A 27,831-nucleotide genomic window follows, 5' to 3' on the forward strand; every position below is an offset into this window, starting at 1 on the left:
AGGTCATGCAATGCAGGTTAGAGTGCCGTGGACCCAGGCTGGACTGTGCACAAAGGATTTCCGCCGGAAGTGCACGGAGGCCGGAGTAGCTGCAAAAGTCGCAGTTCCCAGCAATGCAGTCTGGCGTGGGGAGGCAAGGACTTACCTCCACCAAACTTGGACTGAAGAGTCACTGGACTGTGGGAGTCACTTGGACAGAGTTGCTGGATTCGAGGGACCTCGCTCGTTGTGCTGAGAGGAGACCCAAGGGACCGGTAATGCAGCTTTTTGGTGCCTGCGGTTGCAGGGGGAAGATTCCGTCGACCCACAGGAGATTTCTTCGGAGCTTCTAGTGCAGAGAGGAGGCAGACTACCCCCACAGCATGCACCACCAGGAAAACAGTCGAGAAGGCGGCAGGATCAGCGTTACAGAGTTGCAGTAGTCGTCTTTGCTACTTTGTTGCAGTGTTGCAGGCTTCCAGCGCGGTCAGCAGCCGATTCCTTGGCAGAAGGTGAAGAGAGAGATGCAGAGAAACTCTGATGAGCTCTTGCATTCGTTATCTAAAGTTTCCCCAGAGACAGAGACCCTAAATAGCCAGAAAAGAGGGTTTGGCTACCTAGGAGAGAGGATAGGCTAGCAACACCTGAAGGAGCCTATCAGAAGGAGTCTCTGACATCACCTGGTGGCACTGGCCACTCAGAGCAGTCCAGTGTGCCAGCAGCACCTCTGTTTCCAAGATGGCAGAGGTCTGGAGCACACTGGAGGAGCTCTGGACACCTCCCAGGGGAGGTGCAGGTCAGGGGAGTGGTCACTCCCCTTTCCTTTGTCCAGTTTCGCGCCAGAGCAGGGCTAAGGGGTCCCCTGAACCGGTGTAGACTGGCTTATGCAGAATTGGGCACATCTGTGCCCAAGAAAGCATTTCCAGAGGCTGGGGGAGGCTACTCCTCCCCTGCCTTCACTCCATTTTCCAAAGGGAGAAGGTGTAACACCCTCTCTCGGAGGAAGTTCTTTGTTCTGCCATCCTGGGACAAGCCTGGCTTGACCCCAGGAGGGCAGAAACCTGTCTGAGGGGTTGGCAGCAGCAGCAGCTGCAGTGAAACCCCAGGAAGGGCAGTTTGGCAGTACCAGGGTCTGTGCTACAGACCACTGGGATCATGGGATTGTGCCAACTATGCCAGGATGGCATAGAGGGGGCAATTCCATGATCATAGACATGTTACATGGCCATATTCGGAGTTACCATTGTGAAGCTACATATAGGTAGTGACCTATATGTAGTGCACGCGTGTAATGGTGTCCCCGCACTCACAAAGTCCGGGGAATTGGCCCTGAACAATGTGGGGGCACCTTGGCTAGTGCCAGGGTGTCCTCACACTAAGTAACTTTGCACCTAACCTTTACCAGGTAAAGGTTAGACATATAGGTGACTTATAAGTTACTTAAGTGCAGTGTAAAATGGCTGTGAAATAACGTGTGCGTTATTTCACTCAGGCTGCAGTGGCAGGCCTGTGTAAGAATTGTCAGAGCTCCCTATGGGTGGCAAAAGAAATGCTGCAGCCCATAGGGATCTCCTGGAACCCCAATACCCTGGGTACCTCAGTACCCTATACTAGGGAATTATAAGGGTGTTCCAGTAAGCCAATGTAAATTGGTAAAATTGATCACTAGCCTGTTAGTGACAATTTGAAAGAAATGAGAGAGCATAACCACTGAGGTTCTGATTAGCAGAGCCTCAGTGAGACAGTTAGGCACCACACAGGGAACACATACATATAGGCCACAAACTTATGAGCACTGGGGTCCTGACTAGCAGGGTCCCAGTGACACATAACAAACATACTGAAAACATAGGGTTTTCACTATGAGCACTGGGCCCTGGCTAGCAGGATCCCAGTGAGACAGTGAAAACACCCTGACAAACACTCACAAACAGGCCAAAAGTGGGGGTAACAAGGCTAGAAAGAGGCTACTTTCTCACAGGCACCACACAGGGAACAAATGCAGGTCACATACTATGAGCACTGGGGTCCTGCCTGGTAGGATCCCAGTGACACAAGGGCTGAAACAAACATACATACAGTGAAAATGGGGGTAACATGCCAGGCAAGATGGTACTTTCCTACAACGTGGATCCGCCTTCCTCGTCGCCAGTGTAGTGTTGGGCGGCATGCAGCCGTTCCCGACACTGTGATGCAAAGCACGTCTGTGTAAATAAAGACGCGGACACAGGAAATGCATTTTTAGCCGCGTGGTCGGCCGCGGCCCAGATTAATGCACTATCGGCCCGGCGACTTGCTCTCGGACTGTGGTGCTGCTCCCAATGCAGCCCTGACCACGCACTTTTATTTTTATATACCCGGGCTGGAGGCCACGGGGTGAACCAAAGACTAATACTCAGGAGGGGGGAACCCACCTCCAACACCTGGGGATTACCCAAGTCTCACTCACTTCATCCTGCCAGTTTTCTCAACTGTTTCCAGGTGGTGCATGCTCTGGGGGTAGCCTGCCTCCTCTCTGCACCAGGAGCTCTGAAGAAATTGTCCGTGGGTCGACAGAATCTTCCCCCTGCAACCACAGGCACCAAAAGACTGTATCACTGGTCCTCTGGGTCTCCTCTCAGCTCGACGAGCGTGGTCCCTGGAACTCAGCAACTCTGTCCAAGTGACTCCCACAGTCCAGTGACTCTTCAGTCCAAGTTTGGTGGAGGCAAGTCCTTGCCTCCCCACGCTAGACTGCATTGCTGGGTACCGCGTGATTTGCAGCTGCTCCGGCTCCTGTGCACTCTTCCAGGATTTCCTTCATGCCCAGCCAAGCCTGGGTCCCCGACACTCTAACCTGCAGTGCACAACCTTCTGAGTTGTCCTCCGGCGTCGTGGGACTCCCTTTTGTGACTTTGCGTGGACTCCAGTTCACTCTCCTTCCAAGTGCCTGTTCAGGTACTTCTGTGGGTGCTGCCTGCTTCTGTGAGGGCTCCCTGACTTCCTGGGCGCCCCCTCTGTCTCCTCCTCCAAGTGGCGACATCCAGGTCCCTCCTGGGCCACAGCAGCACCCAAAAACCTCTACCACAAGCCTTGCAGCTAGCAAGGCTTGTTTGCGGTCTTTCTGTGTGGGAACACCTCTGCAAGCTTCATCGCGACGTGGGACATCCATCCTCCAAAGGGGAAGTTCCTAGTCCTCTTCTTTCTTGCAGAACTCCAAGCTTCTTCCAACAGGTGACAGCTTCCTTGCACCCTCAGCTGGCATTTCCTGGGCTCCTGCCCACTCTCAACACTGTCGCGACTATTGGACTTGGCCCCCTTGTCTTACAGGTACTCAGGTCCAGAAATCCACTGTTGTTGCATTGCTGGTGTTTGCTCTTCCTGCAGAATCCCCCTATCACGACTTCTGTGCTCTCTGGGTGTAGTAGGTGCACTTTACACCTACCTTTCAGGGTCTTGGGGTGGGCTATTTTTCTAACCCTCATTGTTTTCTTACAGTCCCAGCGACCCTCTACAAGCTCACATAGGTTTGGGGTCCATTCGTGGTTCGCATTCCACTTTTGGAGTATATGGTTTGTGTTGCCCCTATACCTATGTGCTCCTATTGCAATCTATTGTAACTTTACACTGCTTGCATTACTTTTCTTGCTATTACATGCATAATTTTGGTTTGTGTACATATATCTTGTGTATATATCTTATCCTCATACTGAGGGTACTCACTGAGATACTTTTGGCATATTGTCATAAAAATAAAGTCACTTTATTTTTAGTACTGCTGTGTATTGTCTTTTCTTATGATGTTGTGCATATGACACCAGTGGTATAGTAGGAGTTTTACATGTCTCCTAGTTCAGCCTAAGCTGCTTTGCCATAGCTACCTTCTATCAGCCTAAGCTGCTAGAAACACCTCTTCTACACTAATAAGGGATAACTGGACCTGGCACAAGGTGTAGGTACGTCTGGTACCCACTACAAGCCAGGCCAGCCTCCTACACATGTGCAATTAGATCACCCCGCAGGGGCCGCTACTCACGCGGTGCTCCTGTGGCGGATGTTATCAATTACAGGGACTGAACACATTAAAGAGGTGGCCTCGCTACACGCGGTGCTAGTGCCGTTCCTGTTGTCCATGGAACCCCAAATCAAGCCTGAACACTGAGGACGCTGAAGGCCCTACAAAAGGACGTGGAATCCTGATTTATGACTACAGGAACCCACCCACAAAGCCAAGCCATACAAGACTGCACCTGCAAGTGGACTTGAAATAACTGTGAGTACAGCAAAGCCCCTCCACCCTGCACTCACAGCAATTAGCAGCAAAAAAAAAAAAACTCAAAAAGGGGGAAAACAACGCCTGTCTGAAATTGTGATAGTACCAGGGTCCATCCAGCCACCATGTCAGCCATCCCCCCAGTAGAAACATTCATCATTGAAGGTGCCCCGTCTGCTAAGCCCCTAGATGGAAGGAGTGGGTAGAGAGAGTGCTACTCTTCTTCAAAGCCACCAAAGTAGCAAATGACCAGAAGCGTGCCATGCTCATCCATATAGGACGGAGAGACATATACAAAATATCAAAAAACCTCGTAGAAGACGCCCCAAAAACGCACGCAACGCTAATAGCTGCATTAAATAGGCACTTCGAGCCAATGGTAAACACCGACTATGAGAGGTTCATATTCAGGCAGGCCAGACAACAAACAGAAGAATCACTGGATGCATTCCATATGAGGCTGAGAGAGCTAGCCAGCACCTGCCGGTTCAATGATGAGACGGAAGAGGTGAGGGGACAACTCATCCAGGGATGTGCCTCCCTAAAGCTCAGGGTACGCATTCTAGAAGAATCCGGAAAACCCTTGCCGGACATACTGCAGATGGGGCGAGCGAAAGAATTGTCACAGGCCCGCGCATCCCACATGGAGGCAGCCTTATAGCGACCCATAAAGGAAGAGACAGCTAATGCGATCATGGCGCCGACGAGCAGATTCAAACAATGGCCGAACAAGAGTCTGACCAAGCAATGTGGATACTGTGGGGGAGTCCCACACAAACCCTCAGAGTGCCCAGCGAGAGGCAAGACATGCCCCAGCTGTGGGAAAATGAATCACTTCGCGAAAGTCTGCAGGTCCAGAAAGGTTAGATCTGGGAATGCGTCCGTCAGCGTCGCAACCGAAGGTACATCAAATAAGTCAGAGCCTGGAAGTGATATGGATGATGATGAGACCATGATACATGTAGTTCATGCCCTGTTTACTGTCAAACACACTCACTCTCGGCAGGCCAAACTGCCAAGATGTCAGATTCGAATGGGCGCACACGAGACAACTGCAGTAGTGGACACAGGAGCATCTATCAATCTCCTAGCGGCGGAAGAGCACTGCCGGATGACACAGAGCCCAACGCCAGTGAAGACAAGCACAAAGGTCTATGCATGTGGACAGAACACCCCACTCGCCCTGAAGGGCATGTTCCAAACTACCCTCACCCACGGCTCGCGGTCCATCCCAGCAACAGTCTATGTAACCGAAGAAGGACAAGGGATGCTATTGGGCTGCAAAGCTGCTGAAGAGGTGGAAATAGTCACGTTTGCATTCAGCGTCCATCATGAGTTCATAACAGACCTGCTGGCGAAGTATACAGGGATCTTCGAAGGGATTGTCTGCCTCCGAGACCGCAAGATCAAACTCCATATCGATGAGACGATACAGCCAGTAGCCCTCCGGCACCGACGAGTCGCCTTTCACCTCCGACCACAGGTGGAAAGAGAACTGGATCACCTTAAAAAAGCAGGTATCATTGAAAGGGTTTCGGGACCAACACCGTGGGTCCCACCCATTGTGCTAGCCCGTAAACCCAAGCAACCAGGGGAGGTCTGTATATGTGTGGACATGTACCTGCCCAATGCTGCCATCAAACGAGAAAGACATCTGACCCCCACCATTGATGACATCCTGGGGGAGCTCAGTGAGTCTTGATGGTTTTCCAAGCTTGACCTCCGGTCAGGGTACCATCAACTGGTATTGGCAAAGGACTCCAGATGCATCACAACCTTCTCCACGCACTTCGGGCTAAGGAGGTACAAATGGCTGAACTTTGGGATATCTAGTGCCGCAGAAGTGTTCCAGAACGTCATCCAGGAGCTACTAGCCGACCTGCCCGGAACCATCAACGTCAGCGACGATATTCTCGTCCACGCATCCACCATTGCTGAACACCGCTCCCGTCTCCAAAGTGTCCTGCAGCGCATCCAGGACTCTGGACTCACTTTACATCGCCGTAAGTGCGAATTCCTAAAAGACAGGATACAGTTCTTTGGATACACTTTCTCTGCAGACAGAGTTGCTCCAGATCCGGCCAAGATAGAGGACATCAAGAACGCTTCTCCTCCCACGAACATCACAGAGATCCGAAGTTTCCTCGGCATGGTCAATTATTGCAGCCGTTTTATTAAAGACCTGTATGACCTCTCCCAACCCCTGCGAAGGTTGACAAAAGCCGCAGAACCATGGAAGTGGGAGGCCGAGGAGCAAGCAGCTTTTGAGGCTATCAAGGAAGCCCTGTCCAGCAAAACCACCTTAAGGTACTTTGACCCAAAAAGGAACACAAAGTTTGCCGTTGACGCCGGACCAAAGGGGTTGGGTGCTGTATTCCTCCAAGAGCAAACGGAGGGGATGTGGTCCCCGGTCACATATGCCAGCCGGTCGCTTACCGAGACGTAACAGCGGTACTCTCAGATAGAGAAGGAGGCCATTGCTGTGCACTAGGGTTGTAAACACTATCATGTCTATGTATATGGCCGTCCGTTCGTTGTGACCACCGACCACAAGCCGTTGCTCCCTCTTTTTAATAGCACCGCCTCTAAGCCTCCACCGAGAATAGAGAAGTGGATGTTGCAACTGCAAGATTATTGCTGCCAACTAGAATACCGTCCAGGGTCCGAGAACCCAGCGGACTACCTGTCGAGGCATCCTCGAGCAGCGTCAGATGCCGAGGTTGATGAGGCCCGAGAGACTGAGGAGTACGTGAGGTACATCACGGATTGATCCCGACCAGTGCCCATGTCAATGGGCAAAATTGTGCAAGCAACTCAAGATGACGAATGCCTACAAAAGGTTCTTGCAGCCGTGAGAACCAACCAGTGGCATGTGTTGAAGAGACAATTACCATTGCTGACCTGAGAGTCCCAACGTGTTATCGGGAGTCTGCACAGCATCAGGGATGAACTCACCACTGATGCAGAAGGGTGCTTGCTAAGGGGTACTCGACTAGTCATCCCATCGGCCCTCACAACCCGGGCTGTCGAGTTGGCACACAACGGCCACCAGGGTATGGTCAAGACTAAAGGACGATTGCGATCCAAAGTGTGGTTCCCCCTCATGGACGAACAGGTTGAGAAAATGGTGAGGCCTTGTATGTGGTGTCAGGCCACTGGAGAGCCGAGCAGGCCCTCCCCTATTGAGACTGAACATTCCCCAGCCGGGCCATGGATGTCTGCTAGCCTCGATTTTGGGAGCTTACCTGATGGCCGCCATACAATGGTCCTAATAGATGATTTCACCAAGTACCCAGAAGTAGAGATAATTCCGGCCCTCACTGCGGATGTGGTGGTATTGGGTCTGGAAAAAGCCATGGCCACTCATGGTTTGATATCCGAAATCAAGACAGACAATGGTCCACCTTTCCAAAGCCGTGAACTGGCGGAATATCTGAGCGTTACTGTAGGAGGCTGGCCTGGCTTGTAGTGGGTACCAGAGGTACTTACACCTTGTGCCAGGTCCAGTTTCCCTTATTAGTGTAGAAGAGGTGTTTCTAGCAGCTTAGGCTGATAGAAGGTAGCTATGGCAAAGCAGCTTAGGCTGAACTAGGAGACATGTAAAGCTCCTACTATACCACTGGTGTCATATGCGCAATATCATAAGAAAACACAATACACAGAAGTACTAAAAATAAAGGTACTTTATTTTTATGATAATATGCCAAAAGTATCTCAGTGAGTACCCTCAGTATGAAGATAAGATATATACACAAGATATATGTACACAAACCAAAATTATGCAGGTAATAGCAAGAAAAGTAATGCCAACAGTGTAAAATTACAGTAGATTGCAATAGGAGCACATAGGTATAGGGGCAATACAAACCATATATTCCAAAAGTGGAATGCGAACCACGAGTGGACCCCAAACCTATGTGAGCTTGTAGAGGGTCGCTGGGACTGTAAGAAAACAGTGAGGGTTAGAAAAATAGCCCAACCCAAGACCCTGAAAGGTAGGTGTAAAGTGCACCTACTACACCCAGAGAGCACAGAAGTCGTGATAGGGGGATTCTGCAGGAAGAACAAACACCAGCAATGCAACAACAGTGGATTTCTGGACCTGAGTACCTGTAAGACAAGGGGACCAAGTCCAATAGTCACGACAGTGTTGAGAGTGGGCAGGAGCCCAGGAAATGCCAGCTGAGGGTGCAAGGAAGCTGCCACCTGTTGGAAGAAGCTTGGAGTTCTGCAAGAAAGAAGAGGACTAGGAACTTCCCCTTTGGAGGATGGATGTCCCACATCGCGATGAAGCTTGCAGAGGTATTCCCATGCAGAAAGACTGCAAACAAGCCTTGCTAGCTGCAAGGGTTGCGGTAGAGGTTTTTGAGTGCTGCTGTGGCCCAGGAGGGACCAGGATGTTGCCACTTGGAGGAGGAGACAGAGGGGTGCCCAGCAATTCAGGGAGCCCTCACAGAAGCAGGCAGCTCCCGCAGAAGTACCTGAACAGGCACTTGGAAGAAGAGTGAACCGGAGTCCACGCAAAGTCACAAAAGGGAGTCCCACGACACCGGAGGAGAACTCAGAAGGTTGTGCACTGCAGGTTAGAGTGTCGGGGACCCAGGCTTGGCTGTGCAGGAAGGAAATCCTGGAAGAGTACACAGGAGCCGGAGCAGCTGCAAATCACACAGTACCCAGCAATGCAGTCTAGCGTGGGGAGGCAAGGACTTACCTCCACCAAACTTGGACTGAAGAGTCACTGGACTGTGGGAGTCACTTGGACAGAGTTGCTGAGTTCCAGGGACCACACTCGTCATGCTGAGAGGGGACCCAGAGGACCAGTGATGCAGTCTTTTGTTGCCTGCAGTTGCAGGGGGAAGATTCCGTCGACCCACTGGAGATTTCTTCAGAGCTCCTGGTGCAGAGAGGAGGCAGGCTACCCCCAGAGCATGCACCACCTGGAAACAATCGAGAATGCTGGCAGGATGAAGCGATACAAGGTTGCTAGTAGTCGTCTTGCTACTTTTTTGCGGTTTTCCAGGCATCCTGAGCAGTCAGTGGTCGATCCTTTGGTAGAAGGTGAAGAGGGAGATGCAGAGGAACTCTGGTGAGCTCTTGCATTCGTTATCTGAAGAATTCCCCAAAGGAGAGACCCTAAATAGCCAGAAAAGGAGGTTTGGCTACCAATAAAGGAGGATTGGCTACCAAGAGAGTTAAGAGCCTATCAGAAGGAGCCTCTGACGTCACCTGCTGGCACTGGCCACTCAGAGCAGTCCAGTGTGCCACAAACACCTCTGTTTCCAAGATGACAGAGGTCTGGGACACACTGGAGGAGCTCTGGGCACCTCCCCTGGGAGGTGAAGGTCAGGGGAGTGGTCACTCCCCTTTCCTTTGTCCAGTTTCGTGCCAGAGCAGGGCTGGGGGATCCCTACACTTGTGTAGACTGGCTTATGCAGAGATGGGCACCATCTGTGCCCATCAAAGCATTTCCAGAGGCTGGGGAGGCTACTCCTCCCCAGCCCTGACACCTATTTCCAAAGGGAGAGGTTGTAACACCCTCTCTCAGAGGAAGTCCTTTGTTCTGCCTTCCTGGGCCAGGGCTGCCTGGACCCCAGGAGGGCAGAAACCTGTCTGAGGGGTTGGCAGCAACAGCAGCTGCAGTGGAGACCCCGGAAAGGCAGTTTGGCAGTACCCGGGTTCTGTGCTAGAGACCCGGGGGATCATGGAATTGTGCCCCCAATGCCAGAATGGCATTGGGGTGACAATTCCATGTTCTTAGACATGTTACATGGCCATGATCAGAGTTACCATTGTGACGCTGTACATAGGTAGTGACCTATGTACAGTGCACGCGTGTAATGGTGTCCCTGCACTCACAAAGTCCGGGGAATTTGCCCTGAGCGATGTGGGGGCACCTTGCCTAGTGCCAGGGTGCCAACACACTAAGTAACTTTGCACCCAACCTTCACCAGATGAAGATTAGACATATAGGTGACTGATAAGTTACTTAAGTGCAGTGGTAAATGGCTGTGAAATAACGTGGACGTTATTTCATGCAGGCTGCAGTGGCAAGCCTGTGTAAGAATTGTCAGAGCTCCCTATGGGTGGCAAAGGAAATGCTGCAGCCCATAGGGATCTCCTGGAACCCCAATACCCTGGGTACCTCAGTACCATATACTAGGGAATTATATGGGTGTACCAGTATGCCAATGTGAATTGGTAAATTTAGTCACTAGCCTGTTAGTGACAATTTGAAGAGCAGAGAGAGCATAACCACTGAGGTTCTGGTTAGCAGAGCCTCAGTGAGACAGTTAGAGATCACACAGGGAACACATACAGGGCACATACTTATGAGCACTGGGGCCCTGCCTGGCAGGGTCCCAGTGACACATAGACTAAAACAACATATATACAGTGAAATATGGGGGTAACATGCCAGGCAAGATGGTACTTTCCTACAGTTACTGGCACCCGTCATCGACGAATCACTCCCCGGTGGCCTCAGGCCAATGGTGAAGTGGAGAGGTTCATGCGAACTCTCAACAAGGTAATCTGCATTGCTGTTGCGGGTGGCCATCTTTTCTTTTCTACGCAAATACCGACAGCCACCCCACTCCACCACAAACAGGGCACCGAGTCACATTGCGTTTGGGAGGGCCTTTGTAGACACCATCCCTCATCACCCCTCGTGGGGCCCACCCACACTAGATTGTGTTAACGCTGAAGAAAAGAGGCGTACAACGAATCGGCGGGCCAGCATGAAGAGGAAGGCTGTTTCGTCTGATCTCGCTGTTGGGGATCAGGTGTTGTTGAAGCACGTCTTGCCAGGAAGCAAGTTTCGCACACCTTTTGACACTGCCCCCTGGACCATCATTCGTCGAAAAGGGTCTGCGGTTGTAGCTCAGCGAGGAAGTGAGACTGTCCCCCGCAATGTGTCCTTCTTTAAGAGGTACTGTTCTACGGGCGAGGATTCCCAGGGTGAGCTACGTGGCGAGGATTCGCCGTTGTTGCCGGTCGACGAGGATGATTCCAATTCTTCGCCCACTTGACACCGAGGAGCGTTATCAGGACAGACGCAGGATGACCTGCCAAGCGCCGTTTTTGACATGGTTTCGACCCAGAACCGATCAGAGGCAACCAAATATAACTTACGCAGTAATCCTTGTCCCTCCACTCGTCTGCGTGACCATTTTTTGTGACGTGTGACGCATCGTCATGCCACAAGTGTATTGTTTGTTGTTTATACGTTTTTGGAGGAATGTAGTGTGGCTGATCAGCGACGTAACCGATCAGCCAACACCACTGGATAGGAGGGGTTGCCCAAGTGAGTGAGACTTGGGTAATCCCCGGATGTTGGAGGCGGGTTCCCCCCTCCTGAGTATTAATCTTTGGTTTGCCCCTTGGCCTCCGGTGTTCTGTCTTTAGCCGCTCCCCATCCGAATCGGGTCGGCTCTGTTATGTGCGCATGCGCACAACTGTGCGCATGCGCACCAGCGATTTTGTCAATTTCGCTGTCTGGAACTGCTCCCCTCAACGAGCACTTCTGGAGCTCATGTGCGCTTTGAATTTTATTGAGGATGACGCGCATGCGCATGCGCATTTTTCATTCTTACGGTCGGCATTGCCAGGGGCACAACAGATTGCGGTCGGAGCAGCATTACCGCGTTACAGACTCGTTGGAGCGGCGCTACCCCTTCTCTAAGGTCAGCACTCGTGCCGATTATATATTCTATATATAATCTCGGCTTTCCTCTTTTACTAAGTTTCTTTTGTGTCACTGCCCTTCTACTAGTTACCTGTTCCCGAGCTGCGTCGCGGCACCTCATTGGGCCGTTAGAAGCAGCTCGGGACGCCGCACGCATTTTGTGAGCACTAAATAAATGGCAGTTAGCGCGATTACCATTATGAAATGCGAGCCTCTGTTTAGGTGGGGCCAGGCGCGCAGGCATGAATGTTACTGTTATTAGGGTGACCACCTGTCGGTAATTTCCACGGACTGCCTGTAATTTGGCCTTGCCGCCCGTTGTCCGCGATGAAAGGGTTAAGGGACGGTATTTGTCTGTAATTTTAGCCTTTCACCAAAAGGACAACGGAGGCAGGGCCAAATTACAGGCAAATCTGTTTCCCCAACTGGACTGAAAGGCAGGGGGTCTCCTGTGCTCAGAGGCAGGGAGGGGCAGATAGATAAGAAACTGCCTACTTGCAAGGGGGTCTCCTTCCCTGAAGAAATGCAAACGTGGGCAACTGGTAAATCTGCAAACATAAAGGTGCTTGAAAACCTGCATTGACTTTAACCAAAGGAGTCACTTGAAGTTTTCTAATAGCAAAGATATTTTCTTTCAGAGAGATACTGTAATGGTGTTCCAAGGTGAGCTGGGGAGTGTGTGGTTTTATTAGACTGTTATAAATAATGTTAGTACTAGGTATAAACTATATATTAATCAAATCTGTATTTGAAAAACACTTTTTTTAAAATGTAACTGAAATGTATTTGCACATTTTGTAGCAGCCTATATTATGATGTAATTGTATTTATATAATGTTTACTACCCCCAATGACCTACACATTCACAGTTCTTTCAGGGACCTCATACCTCATAGTACTAACAGGCATTGGCAAAGCCAATAGGTTTTGTCTACGCAAGAGTTATTGGCTTTGCCAATGTGTTTTAACAAGAGTGGCTGCTGTTTAGCACGGCCATAAGTTAGTGGCATAGTGGCGTGAAGTTCATTTAGAGTACAGTGCAGTGGGGTACTGTGCAGTTGTTTAGAGTGCATTTGCGTAGAGTGCAGTGGCATGGGACAAAGTAGAGTGGAGTAGAGTGGCATACAATAGAGTGGCAGAGTGCAGTAGTGTAGAGTGGTGCAGTGGCATAGAGTGCAGAGTAGACTTGCGTGGCAGAGATTGCTGTGGTGCAGTGGTGTAGTGTTAAGTGGTGCAGTGCAGAGTTGATTATAGTGCTGTAGAGTGCAGTTGCGTAGAGTGGATTGATGTAGATTGGCATAGAGTGCAGTAGCGTAGAATGCAGTAGTACAGAGTAAATTGCTGTACAGTGGCGGAGAGTGCAATGTTGCAGAGTAGAAGGTAGTGGTGTACAGTGTAGTTTAGAGTGCAGTGGCATTGAGTGGCATGGGGTAGAGTAGCATAGAGTGGCATACAATAGAGTGGCAGAGAGTGCAGTAATGCAGAGTGGTGCAGTGTCATAGAGTGCAGAGTGGACTCATGTTGCAGAGTGCAGTGGCGTAGAGTGGTGCAGAGTATAGTGCCTAGAGTGCAGTGGCATAGGGTGCAGTGATGCAGTGTAGTGGCATAGAGTGCAGTAGTAAAGAATAGTGTGGTGTAGAGTGCAGTTTTGTAGTGTCAGTGCAGTGATGTGGAGTGGCACAGAGAACAGTGGCATAGAGTACAGTGGTGCAGAGTAAAGGGCAGCGGCATAAAGTGCAGTTGTTTAGAGTGCACTGGCGTAGAGTACAGTGGCATGGGGCAGAGCAGTGTCATAGAATACAGTGGAATAGAGTGTATTGGTGCAGAATGTATTAGTACAGAGTAGAGTGGTGTAGAGTATGGTGGCGACCAGTGCAGTGTTTCTCAAGGATTCAAAAATTAAATGGCCATTTTTCAGAGGATTTATACGATCTTGTATTGTCTGACATCTGCCCCATTACTGTTTCTTTCATGGAAAGAAGAGTGACCTTCATTTGTATTACTGACATTTGAGATAAGTAGGTGAGGTACTGGTTAGTTGAGGTACATCATCATACTTAGTATAACTCACATATAGTATGGCTCCCCTGTTAATATAGTTGATGTACAGTTAGCAGCTGAACTTAATTGTGTTTGGGCAGTCAATTTCTTCTTTCAGTTAATTGGTTAGTCCAGTCTACTGGTATTTTGTACGAGCATCTATCCTATCTGCTCATTTTATATTTTTTTCTGCAGGACATATTGTTACAGTGGTTCAAAAATGAGAATCAAATACAATATCTGTATGTATTTTGCGTTTTGCTTATTGTCAAATGTCCTTCTCTTAAGGGTCACCCCCAAATGTTGGCCTTCCTTCTCTTTCTCAGACTTTTTCTTGTTGTCGGGCCTCTGAGCACCAGTCCGACTCCTAGTGCTAGGCTGACCAGTTTCTGCCAGTCTGATACAACCAGATGAGTTTCTGGCCACATGAGGAGAGTACCTTTGTCAATCTGTGGCCAGGAACAAAGACTGTACTGGGTGGAGGTGCTTCTCACCTCCCCCTGCAGGAACTGTAACACCTGGCGGGGAGCCTCAAAGGCTCATGCCTTTTGTTACAACACCCCAGGGCATCCCAGCTAGTGGAGATGGACTCCCCCCCACTTTAGGCAGCAAGGCTGGAGGAGATGATGAGGGAAACAAGGAGGAGCCACCCACCAGTCAGGACAGCCCCTAAGGTGCCCTGAGGTGACGCTTAACTTTTATAATTCCTCCATCTTGAGATTGGAAGATGCCCCCAAAAGCAATATGGATGTGCCCCCATCACCTCAGGGTGGAGGCACCAAGAGGGTGTAGCCACCCGCAAGGGCAGTAGCCATTGGCTACTGCCCCAAGACCTAAACACACCCCTAAATTGAGTATTTAGGGGCGACCCTGAACCCAGGAAATCAGATTCCTGCAACCTGCACAAATAAGTTCTGCTGACCTGAAAGCCCCACAGAGATGCCGGAAACACCAACTGACTTGGCTCCAGCCCTACCGGCCTGTCCCCAGACTAAAACTGCACAGCGACGCATCTGTCGGGGAACAGCAACCTCTGAGGACACTGCAACATTTTTGCAAGTTTTGAAAGTACTCCCCCTTCCCGCCGGAAGCGTGAGACTTCTCACTCTGCATCCAATGCCCCCACCTCGAGCTCCAGAAAACAAATACCGCAGAGGGGACTCCCAGGCGACTGCGATAACGTGAGTAACCTGAGTTGAATCTTGTGGTTCTAAAATAAATTAAAATATATTTCTGATGGATAGAACTACCTATGGATTCCTCACCTTATGAATTGGATCCTTGCGCCAGCATCCGACGGAAAGTCTTCTTCCTAGCTGTCTACGTCGACGAGGACGTCATAATGGCATGGCTCCACGTGACTCCGTCTGACGTCAACGTGCCAATAAGAGGTCCTTGTCGGCGTACTGACATCAGTTTTCCTTTTTTCCGTGCCTTCGACGCCAACGGTTTTTCTTCCTGTCTCGTTGTTAACTGTAACGATTTTTGGTGGTTACAATGTCGCCTCCGAAGAAGTCCGGTTTCAAGCCGTGTAGAGAATGCGGGGTCGGATGTCAGTGACCGACCCCCACTCGGACTGTATTTGGTGCCTTAGTTGAGAGCATGATGTGGAAGGTTGCTCTTCGTGTCAGAGCATGAATCCAAAAGCTCTAAAGGAGCGCGAGGCGGAGCTCTTCTTAGCCAAAGCAAAGAAGAAGGGCCATAAAAAGGATTCCTTCCATGCTTCTCCCAAAAAGCATAAGAAGCAGCGTCATCATGACTCTCGGCGCCGTTCGGAGCGGAGCCGATCGAGGTCGAGGTCTCAATCTTCACGATGCCAGAAGACATGGGAGATGAGTCCTACTGTCACGCCTCAGCAGGACAGTCCGGAGTTGTCACTGGTGCCTTCAGTTTTTGAGGTCGCTCAAAGTAGCCCTCACTTTTCACCGGCGCCGAGGGATCCTGATGTTCTGCAGGCAAACTATTGGACTTGGGTTAAGTCTTTTGAGTGTATGTTCCTCATTTATTGCCTGTGTGTGTACAACAAATGTTTAACACTACCCTCTGACAAGCCTACTGCTCAACTACACCACCAAAAAATAGAGCATTCAAATTATCTAATTTTGCCACTATCAACCTCTAAGGGGAACCTTTAGACTCTGTGCACACTATCTCTCACTTTGAGATAGTATATTCAGAGCCAACTTCCTACATACATCAAAATAGAACCTTATATATTGTAAATGTGAGGGTGTCACACAGATTATTTCCATGAATAGTAGTGAGATGCTCCCGTGTTACAATAATGGAAAGACCTCCCTACCCCTGAAAATGAGATGTTAAAACTTTTAGAATGTAGACCAGTGTGCCAGTGACCTGGCCAAAGAGCAAAAGGCAGAATGGGAAGGAGAACAGGGTCATAGAGAAGCAATCACCAGGAGAAAGTAGAGAAGAAAATGAACCTGCAAGGATAAAATAAGGAGAAAGGAAGAGTAGGACAGTAGAAGAAAATGGGATAAGGTGAAACCAAGTAAGTCTTGGTTGCCTTGGAACTGAGCTGCCCTATATTTAACAACTTAGGCCAAGGTCATAATACATTCAATGTCAAGATTTTTTTGGCACCACGTGCCATACTCACAAATTCATCTCAACTCCCAGCCCGTCCTCCTTATGTAACATTGCAACCAATTAACGAACATCACAAAAAAGTCATACTCACACTTGTACGTAGCTGTCCGTCCCTTGCCCCCTCCCAACTTGTTGCCAAGTTTTGATGCAGCTTTAACTGAAGTTCACTGGCTTCCTGGTAAGCAGGTCCCCAGTGCCAGTCTTTCCCCAAAACAAGACACCTGATCCCTTGATCCCAAGTGATAAGGCTCTGTAGCACCCTTCTAAGTCCCATAGTAAGTGTTACCTAGAGTGCCTCGGTACTGCAGAGGTTCGCAAAGAGCTGTAGCAGAACTTGTTCTTCTCTAAGGGACCCAGCACTGACCTCATGCAGACTGCTTGACAAGGTGCCCCCTAAAAGTGAAAATGCAACATAAATTATGGACTCTGTGCCATGTCCCCAAAACACTGCATGTAATATTTGTAAGTCACCCCTATAGCAGGCCTTATAGCCCTAAGGCAGGGTGCATATTATTATATGCGTGGTCATATCTGCAAGAGAAGATATGCCCCTGCTAGGTCTGTCGTTTCTTAGATATATTAGGTGAACAGGAAATCCATTTTAAATAGATGTGTTGGCCACTGATTGATACGAGTTGCCCAGCTCCATGATGTCTTCAATGAAAATAGGGATGTTGAACCTCTCATGTTTTATAAACCCTGGCGATGGATTTATTAATGTACGCATCCAGAGTGTACCTTACAGTTTCCTCCTGAAAACATAACAACTGCTTCTGAGCTAACTGACCTGTTCTAGCCAGTTTGCCACCAGCAGACTAGAGTGAGATCCAGGGGTGAGATCCTTTGCTCTTTGGAGGTCAGACACAAAGCTTCTCAGGGTGAGGTGTTGGACACCCCTTCCCATAGCATGCTCTGCATTCCAAGACAGATCTAGTCTCTGAGAGTGAGATGCCCACCCCCAGACCCCATCTGGCACCTGGATATTCAGGAATATTAGCTATGTAGGAGGCATTTTGCATTTCGAGGCTGGACACACCCCTAGGGTGACCAGCCCGAAATGGACACAGCCTAGGAAATTCTACTTGTGTCTGGGGGAATTTAGGACTTTTGGACATGGTGTTGCCCACTCCCCACAGAAAGTGGTAATCTACAGGGTGTTGTGACTCCAGGGTATGTAGCTGCAGCAAAGTACCCTTATTGTGGCATGGTTACCCCCACTTTTTGCTTGTCAGTATGCTAACCAGGACCCCAGTTACTGTGCACTCCCCCTGTACATTTGTTTGCTATGACTTCATACCTCCCACATTTGCATACTGGTGCCCCCATGTAAGTCCCTAGTATATGGTGCCCAGGGCGGGGAGACACCAGGGGTTCCCCATGGGCTGCAGCATGTTATGCCACCCATGGGGACCTATGTAAAATGTGTTTGCAGGGCTGGCATTGCAGCCTGCATGTAAAGGTGCATGCACCCTTTCACTGAAGATCACTGCACCAGGTCCCTGTAAGTCACTCCTAAGGCAGGGCCTCCTAGCCCAGAGGGCCTGCTGCAAGTACCGATGTCGGAGGGCACCCCTGAATGAGCAGAGATTCCCCCACAGACTCATCTCCATTTTCCTGGACTTCATTAGTGCAGGGATGCCATTTCACGCGTGTACTGGACATAGGTCACTATCTTTGCCAGCTACATGAGGGTAACTCTGAACATGGGCATGTTTGTTATCAAACGTTTCCGACTTGTAGTCCAGGAAGGCAGAACAAAAGAATTTCCTTTAGGTGACGGAGGCAACACCCTTTTCCTTTGGGTAGAAAAAAGGTGTTAAATGACTTGGGAGGGGTAGCCTCGCAAAGCCACTGGTATGCTTTGATGGCCACCATTGGTGCCATCCTTTCATAAAACCAATCTGCACCAGTTGAGGGACCCCTAATCCCTGCTCTGTCCTGGAACTGAACAATGGAAATGGGAATGACCACTCCCCTGTCTATCACCACTCCAAGGTTGGTGCCCAGAGCTCCTCCAGATGGCCCTTTGATTCTGCCATCTTGACCTTAGGGTAGGCAGAGGCCTCTGGGGGCATCTTAGTGGCCATGTGGTTAGGTGACCAGTTCCCCTTCCAGGGCTATTTAGGGTCTTCCTCATGGGTGGGTTCCCAGATTCGACATGCAAGACTCCAGCAGGAATCATCTGCATCGTTTACTGAAACTTCTGGCCTCTCGAACCGCAGCTGGACTCCACAGGGACCTACAGTCCGCATCTACAGCTACGCCTCTGCTCTCCAACATTGTTTCTCTGGCTTCTTCTAGCAACTGCAACATTTCCCCGGCTGTGCATCATATGTGGGTGGCGAGTCTTCAGTCTGCCCTAAGAAGCAAACTTCCCGTGGAATGAAAGTCGCTCCTGTGCATCTGCAGGCATTCTGCTGCAATGATGACCGGATGCATGGATCTCCTCTTCTATGGAACTGTGTGGATCCTGCATCACAGTTGGTGGTCCTTTGCGTCCTCCCTACCAGCTGTCCAACTTGGGTGAAGGTAGGACCTTCCCTTCTCCATGCATAGTGTCTCTTGCAACTGACAAGGCTTGATGGCACCGCCTCCAGGGGAACTTCAGTCTTTGTGTAGCTCCTGTCCACATCACTCTTCCCTGTGACGCTCAGCCCTTTGCATGGTTATTCAGCGACGTGGGACTCCTTTTTAAGTGTCCTGCATGGGCATCACCGTGACTCCTGTGCTCCTTGCCTGCGAGTCATCTGTGTGGGCTGCATCTTCTTCTTTGGACTCTCCGCACTGCCGAGGGTCGCTAGGGACATCCCCTGTGGGTTTAGTTCCCTCTCCCCCTCCCTTGGCCTTCCTGGTCCCCAACAGCTCCACTGCTAGCAACTGCGATATTTGCCTTTTTCAGGTCTTGTATGTGTTTTTTTTCACTCCACAGACTGACTGCAATCCTTCATCCAGCGTGGGACGTCGACCGCATCAGCCAGGAACTCTTCACCTGCCCCAGTGTTAACCGTCTTCTTTCCAGCGTCGACCGACTCCTGCATCCACCTAACCCCAACACCACCCCACCCCCACTCCCCCTGGTTTTGAGTGTTGTCTGCTGTTTTTCAGTGTTCTCAATTGCTTTTTAAGCCTATTCCTGATTGTTACTGTACATGTATAGTATGTTTACTTACCTACAATTAGAGTATTGCCTAACTAGTGTTTGTGTTTGTATTACTCTAATAAAGAGCCTCTATTTTTGTAGCACTGAGTGCCTTCTTTCATTTGTGTAAGTGCTGTATGACTACAGTGGTATTGCATGAGAGCTTTGCGTGTTTCCTAAATAAGCCTTGTCTACTTATCCACAGCTACCTTTAGAGAGCCTGGCTTCCTTGACACTGACTCCACTTCACTCATAAGGGATGCATGGACCTTGTATAAGGTGATCATACCATAGGTAGTTAGCACACACCAGGCCAGATTCCTACAGTACTCCAGTGATTACTACCCTTCACTCTCAATACCGGTGCCCCTAAATTGAGTATTTAGGGGAACCACTGATACAAGATTGTAGGAAGATGGCTCTGGATATGCTATATCAAATTGAGATATAGTTGTACAGGGATTCACCAGAGTTTAGAGGCAACAAATATGATACTAATGCTGTTTTGTTGTACTGTGGTCGAGCAGTTAGGCTTATCAGAGGGTAGTACACACAGGTAATAAATGAAGCATGCTCTCAAAGCCCTAATTTCAGGGCAATTCTTTTTAGATACCAAAACTTGTTTTTGTCCATTTATTTCTAGAACCACAAGATTCAATTTGCAAGTAAAGCACATTTACAAGTAAGTATCCAAAATATGTATCAATACCTATTTGTTTTAATTTGGCAATATAAATGGCTTAAGTGAATATAGCAAATATGTTTTAAAAGTTGACACACTGCAATTTTCAGGAACAGTTCCGTAGGGAATAAAAGAAAGTACTGTTTTGGCGGTAAGTACCAGACCTACAGTTCCATTCTCTGGGGGTTATAATACCATGGGTCTGAGTTTGAGTTAGTGCCAAGTACCCTCCACCAGCCACACGGGGCTGGCTTTATGCAGAGGTCAACGTTTCTGCTGGGTTTTACAGTGGGAACCTATGGAGACTGGGGGCACTCAGAATCAGGCCTGCTTCTAGGTAAGAAGCCTGATCATTTGAGGCTCACCACCAGGTGTTAGAATTCCTGCAGGGTGGAGGTGTGAAGCACGGACACACTGTCGGCTTTTTTTCTGGCCTACGAGAGCACAAAAGCTCTCACCCCATGGAATCAGAAACTTGTCTGTTCGTTGTAGGCTGGCGCAGACCCGTCAGTCCTGCATTAAAGGAATGGGTAAATACAGGGAGCATCTCTAAGATGCCCTCTGGGTGCATGTTTCAATAAAACCAGCACTGGCATCAGTTTGGGTTTATTGTGCTGACATGTTTGATACAAACATTCTAGACTTTAGTTTATGGATTTGTGGAATTCATAATGACAAACTCCCAGCCCATATACTTAATATGGCCCTACTAGACTTACAATGTCTAAGAATGGACTTAGACACTTAGGGGCATATTGTTCATGCAGGTATGCCCTCACCTATGGCATAGTGCACCCTCCCTTAGGGCTGTAAAGCCTGCTTGAGTGTTGACTTACGTATACCATCGGCAGTGGTTTGTGGTGTGGCACACTGAGAGGTGCAATGTCGAATTTGCCTTTTTCTCACCACCAGTGCGCACAAGCTGCAATGGCAATGTGCATGTGCTAGGTGAGTGGTCCCCAGGGTGGCATAAGACATGCTGCAGCACTTGGGGACTTTCCAGTTAACAGGGCCCTTGGTACCATGGGTACTTTTTACAAGGGACTTAACTGTGTACCAAGGGTGTGCTGTTGTGTGGACACAATGCTACAGTTTTGGGAAAGCACACAAGTGCTGGGGCCTGGTTAGCAGGATCCCATCACGCTCTGTCAAGTTATCACCAATATCAGACAAAAAATGGGGGGCAACCATGCCAACAAGGGCACTTTCCTACACAGATTCTCTGACTTTCTTCCATGACACAAAAGGAGTGTGCAACAAGACTGCAAAACCATAGACCTAAGAAGCACGACTGACGTGGTGCCAAGCCTGCTGCGCCTGGCCCTTGAGGAGCATCTGACCTGTCCTGCCACTGCAGGTTCAAAAAATCAGGGAGCGCTGTCCGTGCTTCACAAATCACCAAGAAGAACTCTTTTGGATTACAGGAGCTGCTGCCCTGCATCTGCAGGCACCCAAGGAAGAACCATGAGGACCTTGACTGCCAAAAACCCAACACTGGGCAACATCACTGCAGCTGAGCTGCCTAGCCCGAGTTGAAGTGGTCCAGTGGTGTCACCATGGTCCCCAGGCCGTTCAGACACAGCCTACCCAGAGCTTGCCATATGTGGACTTCCTGACAGCGTTTGCAGCCTGATTCTGCAGACCCCTAGCAACAGTGAGTGACAAAGACCCCATGTCTCAGGACACCTCTGCACCCGTCTGCCCTGGGCCTAGGAGAACAGGACCAAGGCTGTCCCCACATCTCTCTGCCTCGTGAGACCTGAGGCCACTTGTTGGCTTGTTCGGACTAAACCCCAAGTCCATGCCTATAGACTGTTTCTGCGGGGCTCCTTACAACCACAAGGAACTCCAGCACCAGACCTGATGCGAGAAAACACCACTGCACCTGCACCCCACAGCCTGAGGTGAAGTGGACCGGTGGTGTCCCTACGTGCCTAAGGGTCTCAAGGTTCGAAACCCACGTGGGTTCCTCTGATGTGGACTCCCAATCCATCCCTCAAGCAACTTTGTGACCAAACCGGTCCCCATAGACTTACATGGGGCACCTGACGCTGAGCTGTACCCATGCACCCTGCTGCTTGAGGTGAATGGTCCGTGTGGCCGAAGTCCAGGAGATTGATCACGTAAGTCGCTTTACTATACCTGTATGCAGTGCTAGTTCTTCCTTCATAGGATAACTTTACCACATCTGAAAAATGCACTGTATCAAGTTTTGCAAGCTGTAAAAATTCATAAATCAAAATATCAGACTTTATATAAAAGTACATGTTATTTGTATAAATTGGTGTGATTTCTTTCAGTGTGTGTCTCACTTACCGTAGGAGTCGCTTGACCACACTACCGAAAAAAGGAGCATTTGGGATGTAATTTGTTCCTCTGATTGCTTTGACTTTTTGCGCAGTGTACCTCGTTTTGGTTCACTATAGATGCTGCTTCCTACAATACTCACATACTCATGCACCCAGTAATACACCCACAGAGGCACTCGTGAACTCACACAGACCTGCTCAGAGAATCCCCAAGCACTCACACTCACTGAGGTACTCATGCGCACACTCACAGAGCCACTCAGACTCAGCGACTCGTGCACCAACTGAGTCTCTCAGACCCAAACAGAGACCGGTAACTCCGCTCTGCACAAGTTGCCCTTGCTACCACCCCTAAAATTGGTAACAATGCAGCCAGAGGGAGATCCTTTTCCTATATCGCAGCACAGACCTGGAACACGCTACCTCGCCAACTCAGTCAGTCCCCCTTTGTAGGAAACTCACTCTTTATATACTATATCAAAATGACATGCACAGACTCAAGGTGTTCCACAGAGGCTAAAGTAGATACTACAAATGCATTTGTTCTACACACAGATACAATAGAAGAAGCACACACTTAATGACTGAACTACAGACCAATAGGTTTTTATATTGAAAAATAAATTTTGTTAATTTATTTCTAGAATCACAAGATTCTCTTTGCATGTAATTACATCAATAGATAGTATTTCACATATATATCAATAATAATACTTTGAATGGAATTCATATAGCATACAGTTTTTGAATAAATGCCAATAAAGCTATTTTAAATGTTGACACTGCAATGTTCAGGACACATCCTTGGGGAAGAAACTAAAGCACAGTTTTAGAGGTAAGTACTTGACTTACAGTTTCAGTCTCTGGTGCTTAGGAAGTCCACAGCTGGGGGTTCAAGTGAACCCCAAGCTCCCAGCAACACTGGGCCGGTCGGGTGCAGAGGTCAAATTTGAGCCATTTTAAAGTGGTCTCCTACGGAGACAGGGTGCACTCTGAATCAGATATGCCAGAAGATAAGTACCTGTTCTTTGGTGGGCAGACCTGGGGGTAGGAGGGGGAGGGTTAGAGGGGCACTGTTGGGGCCAGAAGGAGGCATCAAACGCACACCCTCAGTGGCACTATGGCAGCTTGGTTCAGGATGCAAACAAGGCATTGGGTTTCCAATAGATCTCTGTGAGGAGACCCCGGGGTCACTCAGATGCTGCATGTGAGGACCAGGGGGTCCCCTGGAGCAAACCCTAAGCTAGACAGGGAGGAATGTACCTGTGCTGGAGGTCGGGTTCTATGGGGGCTGCGGGTGCAGTGGTCTTTTAGGCATCTGTAGGAGGCTGGCCTTCTATGCAGTGTGCAAAACTAGGCACACTATGCAGTGGGTCCAGACGACCACACTTTGGTTTCCAGGAGCAAAGATTAGACCACTTAATGCTACAATTTTTAAGGTAGCTGGTCGAGCAGTTAGGCTAATCCAGGAGATGTACTAAGCATTTGTTGTGCTCACAAAACCAATCACGCAGCACATGCACTCAATGAATAACTCGAGACCAGAGTTTATAAAAATACTTCAGTTTTATTTAATTTTTAAGACCAAGATCTTTCAAATACTTTTTTAGATATTAGTTTTAAAAGTTGTAATAAAGTTAGTCTTTCTGCGCATAATTACGCATCATTGGAATCAATGTACAGTTACCATTCAAAATCGTACAATTAAGTTACCAGTCTCTTTTGTGTTTTTTTTAATTTTTTTTTTGCAGGGTGGTCGCAGCAGTCAGTAGGCACCTTGTACCAGCCGGAGAGCCTCTTGCGGCTCCCGTTTCCGGCGGGATCAGCGTAGGAAACGCTTTTGGCAAAGGGCCACCTGTAGGGGCCACTTGGAAAAGATGGTTTCTGGGGGTCCCCTTGGGCTGTCGAGGTCGCAAGGGTTTGGGGATCAGTGGAGCACAGCTGGTTCCTTGTTGCGGGCGCAGAGCGGCCGGATGCGGCGTGGGATCCAGAGCTGTGCGCAACTGAGTCCTTTTGGAGGTGAGTCTCTCTGGCTGCTTACAAGACACTGTGAGCATTCTGGTGGTAGGTCCCAGGGTGCTATTAAAGTCCCTCTACAGGGGCTTCCTCCTGATCTTTCAGCTCTTTGGGAGCTGGTTTGAGGTTGTCCCAGGGAATTGGCGTAACTCGGCCACTGGAGGGCACAGTGCCACCAATCTTGGCACACTTGTAGGTCACGTCCGGGACGGTAGTTAGTGTGTCGTGGGGTCCGGCTGCAAATTCCAGTTGTGGACATATCGGCCAGCCAGTGAAGCGACCTTCACTGGCTTATTGGATCTTGCTTGGTTTTTGAGTGGTGCCTCCACTCAAAAGGGATATCTGGGGTGATTCTTTAAGCCTGGATATTACCTGGGTTTCTTGGGCTCGGTCCAGTGTCCAGCTCCTCCACAGCAGCAATTTGCAGGTCCTGGGTGCAGCAGGCAGGGTTTGGCGCCTTTTCTTGTGCAACAGGTCCGTAGTTCTCTTGCTTTGGATCTTCTTTGGTGCAGGTCTTCTTTGTATTTTGAAATCTGATTTCTTGTTCTAGGGATGTCCAATAAATACTGAATTTAGTGGGCGTTCTAGGGGAAACCTGGTAATGTCCAATGGGACACTTACCTATGGGTGGCTCCACCCACTTTAGTGTCCACTTCCTTTGGGAAGGGTGTCTTCCCTAAACTTGATTGGCTAGTTTCCTTCATTTCAAGATGGAGGAAACTGAATTTGAGGGTCCACTTCGCAGACAACACCTTAGAGGTGGTGCATGCTAGGCCGCCACTCCTAATCTTTGTGTGGTTTCCCACCTTTGCTCACTCAAAAAGTGGGTGTTTTGCAAAGTGGCAACCCCTCAGATGCTAGCAGCAGGCCTGGAGGCTTGAGTTTCAGGGGCTGTAGCCCTTTGAACCTCACTACCGGGGATTTGCACGTTCCTGGGGGAGTGGGTGGTTAGCTCCTCCACCAAGGGAGGGCATTGGTTTACGAACCAGGGAGACTGGGCTCTCCACCAAGGTTTGTATATGGACTGTGTGGGTGTGGCAGGCTGGATGAAACCAGTCAGAAAATATGCCAGGATAGTTGGCTTTTGCAGGGGACACCTCTAAGGTGATCCCTAGGTACATTTTATTATAAATCCAGTACTGGTACCAGTTTGAATTTATAATTCGGAGTGGTTTGATACCAAACAACCCAGGGTTCAGAGTAGCCATTATTTTGCTGGGAATCTCGTGTTGGCCAGTGTCCAGCACATACATTAAAATGGCAGCTCTATTCACTCACTATATCCCAGGTTTGCCAGGGACACGGTGGGAACATACTGCTCATTCAGCTGTGCCCTCACATATAGTATGGAGTATCCTGCCTTAGGTCTGTAAGGCCTGCTATAGGGGTGTCTTACCCATAGTTAATGCAGTGTACGGTGGACCGGGCACACAGGTAGTGTGCCAAGTAGAGTTTGTATTTTAGGTTTGCAGCAGGAGACTCTGTCTGCTATGGCAGTACTGTGCACATCTTGATGCATGTCCCTTGAGGTTGGCACAATCAGTGCCACTGCCACCAGGGGCTTATCCAAAGTACTGCATGCCCTGGGTACCTAAATACCTTTTACTAGGGACTTGTAGTGATAGCTAAAGATGTAACCAATCACTTTAAAAATGTTTTAGGGAAAGAACACTGGTACCGGGAACCTAGTTAGCAGGATCCCAGTGCACTCCAGTTGCATTCGGAAACCAGTCAAAAATGTGGGGGAGTACTGCAATAAGGTGCCAGTCTCTCACAGTGCAGGCATATTCATCCAGTGCTTTCGCGTTCAGGGGTCGGGGTCCTCGGTCTTCCCTCTGCAGGCATCTTTGTGGAGGGGTCGAAAGGTCAACCCAGGGTGGGCACTTGCTCACAATCACCTGATGATTCTTTAGCTGGTTGGGCCACGTGGTCACCGGCCGTAGGGTGTCTGGTGCAGGGTGGTCAGGACTCGCTTGTCTGGAGGTGTGCCAGAGTCCCTGTATGTTTCCTTCTTGGACAGGGCCACTGTCCACTGCAGTTCTTGGTCCTTTTGGTTGCAGGACAGACTTCTATAACTTGGTCGAGGTGGCTGGTCCCGCTGGATGCCTCACTGTTTTTGTGCAGGTTTTTTGAGGCAGTCAGTTGTCGTTGTCTTTTCTGCTGGGGGTTCAGCTCAGCAGTCCTTCTTCTTTCTTGTCAGGTCAGCCTGAATCTCATGAGCTGGGTTCAGGTAAGCCCTTAAATCCTGGATTTAGGGGGGTTATAGGGGTCAGGGGGCAGTAGCCAATGGCTACTGTCCCAGAGGGTGGCTACACCCCGTTCTTGTGTCCACTCCCTTTGGGGAGGGGGACGCAAACCTAACCCTATTGGTTTCTGTTCTCCAAACTAAGATGGATGATTCTGCAGGAAGGGGGGGGCAACCTCAGCTCGGGACACCCTAGGGATGGCCCTAGCTTTGGATGGCAGGGGAGGGGTGAGTTTTGGGGGGTCACTCCTCCCTGCTTTCCATAATTTTCCTGATGGACTTGCTGCCAAAAGTGGGGCTTTGTCCGTGTGCGGACAACTCCACTAGCTGGAGTGCCCCATGGCACTGTAACAAGAGGCTTCAGCCTTTGAGGCTCACCATCAGATGTTACAGCTCCTGCAGGTGTGATATTGGAAATGGCCCTTTTTGCAGGGTTATCCCCAAACGTTTTGCTGCCTTCCTACAATATTTTTCTGGTCCGTTTTTGATGGTTTATTGTCTGTGCACTTCACCACTGCTAATCAGTGCACAAGTGCTCCCTATAGAGCTTGTACCGTTGATTGGTTTATCCATGAGTGTCATATTTGATTTACTGGTAAGTCCCTAGTAAAGTGCACTAGAGTTGCCCAGGGACTGTAAATCAAATGCTACTAGTGGGCCTGCAGCACATTAGTAGCCCTGTAACCATGGCTCGGACGTGCCACTACAGTGTCAGTGTGTGCAGTTTTAAACTGCCAATTCGACTTGGCAAGCTTACCCACTTGCCAGGCCTAAACCTTCCCTTTTACTACTTGTCAGGCACCCCGAAGGTAGGCCCTTGGTAGCCCCATGGGCAGGTTGCAGTGTAGGTTTAAGGGAGTACATATATGTAGGACGTT

The 27,831-nt window shown here is 49.4% G+C and overlaps 1 long non-coding RNA gene across 1 annotated transcript in view; it reads left to right on the top strand.

The window, feature by feature from the left end:
• Positions 1 to 27,831, top strand: part of LOC138297325 (uncharacterized) — a 144,178-nt gene that overhangs the window by 88,071 nt on the left and 28,276 nt on the right. The window contains exon 2 of the long non-coding RNA XR_011204026.1: positions 20,345 to 20,383. This is a non-coding gene — a long non-coding RNA (uncharacterized lncRNA). The remainder of the gene's footprint in view (positions 1 to 20,344; positions 20,384 to 27,831) is intronic.

Source organism: Pleurodeles waltl, chromosome 5 (assembly GCF_031143425.1).
Source record: "Pleurodeles waltl isolate 20211129_DDA chromosome 5, aPleWal1.hap1.20221129, whole genome shotgun sequence".
In the NCBI taxonomy this organism is placed as follows: domain Eukaryota; kingdom Metazoa; phylum Chordata; class Amphibia; order Caudata; family Salamandridae; genus Pleurodeles; species Pleurodeles waltl.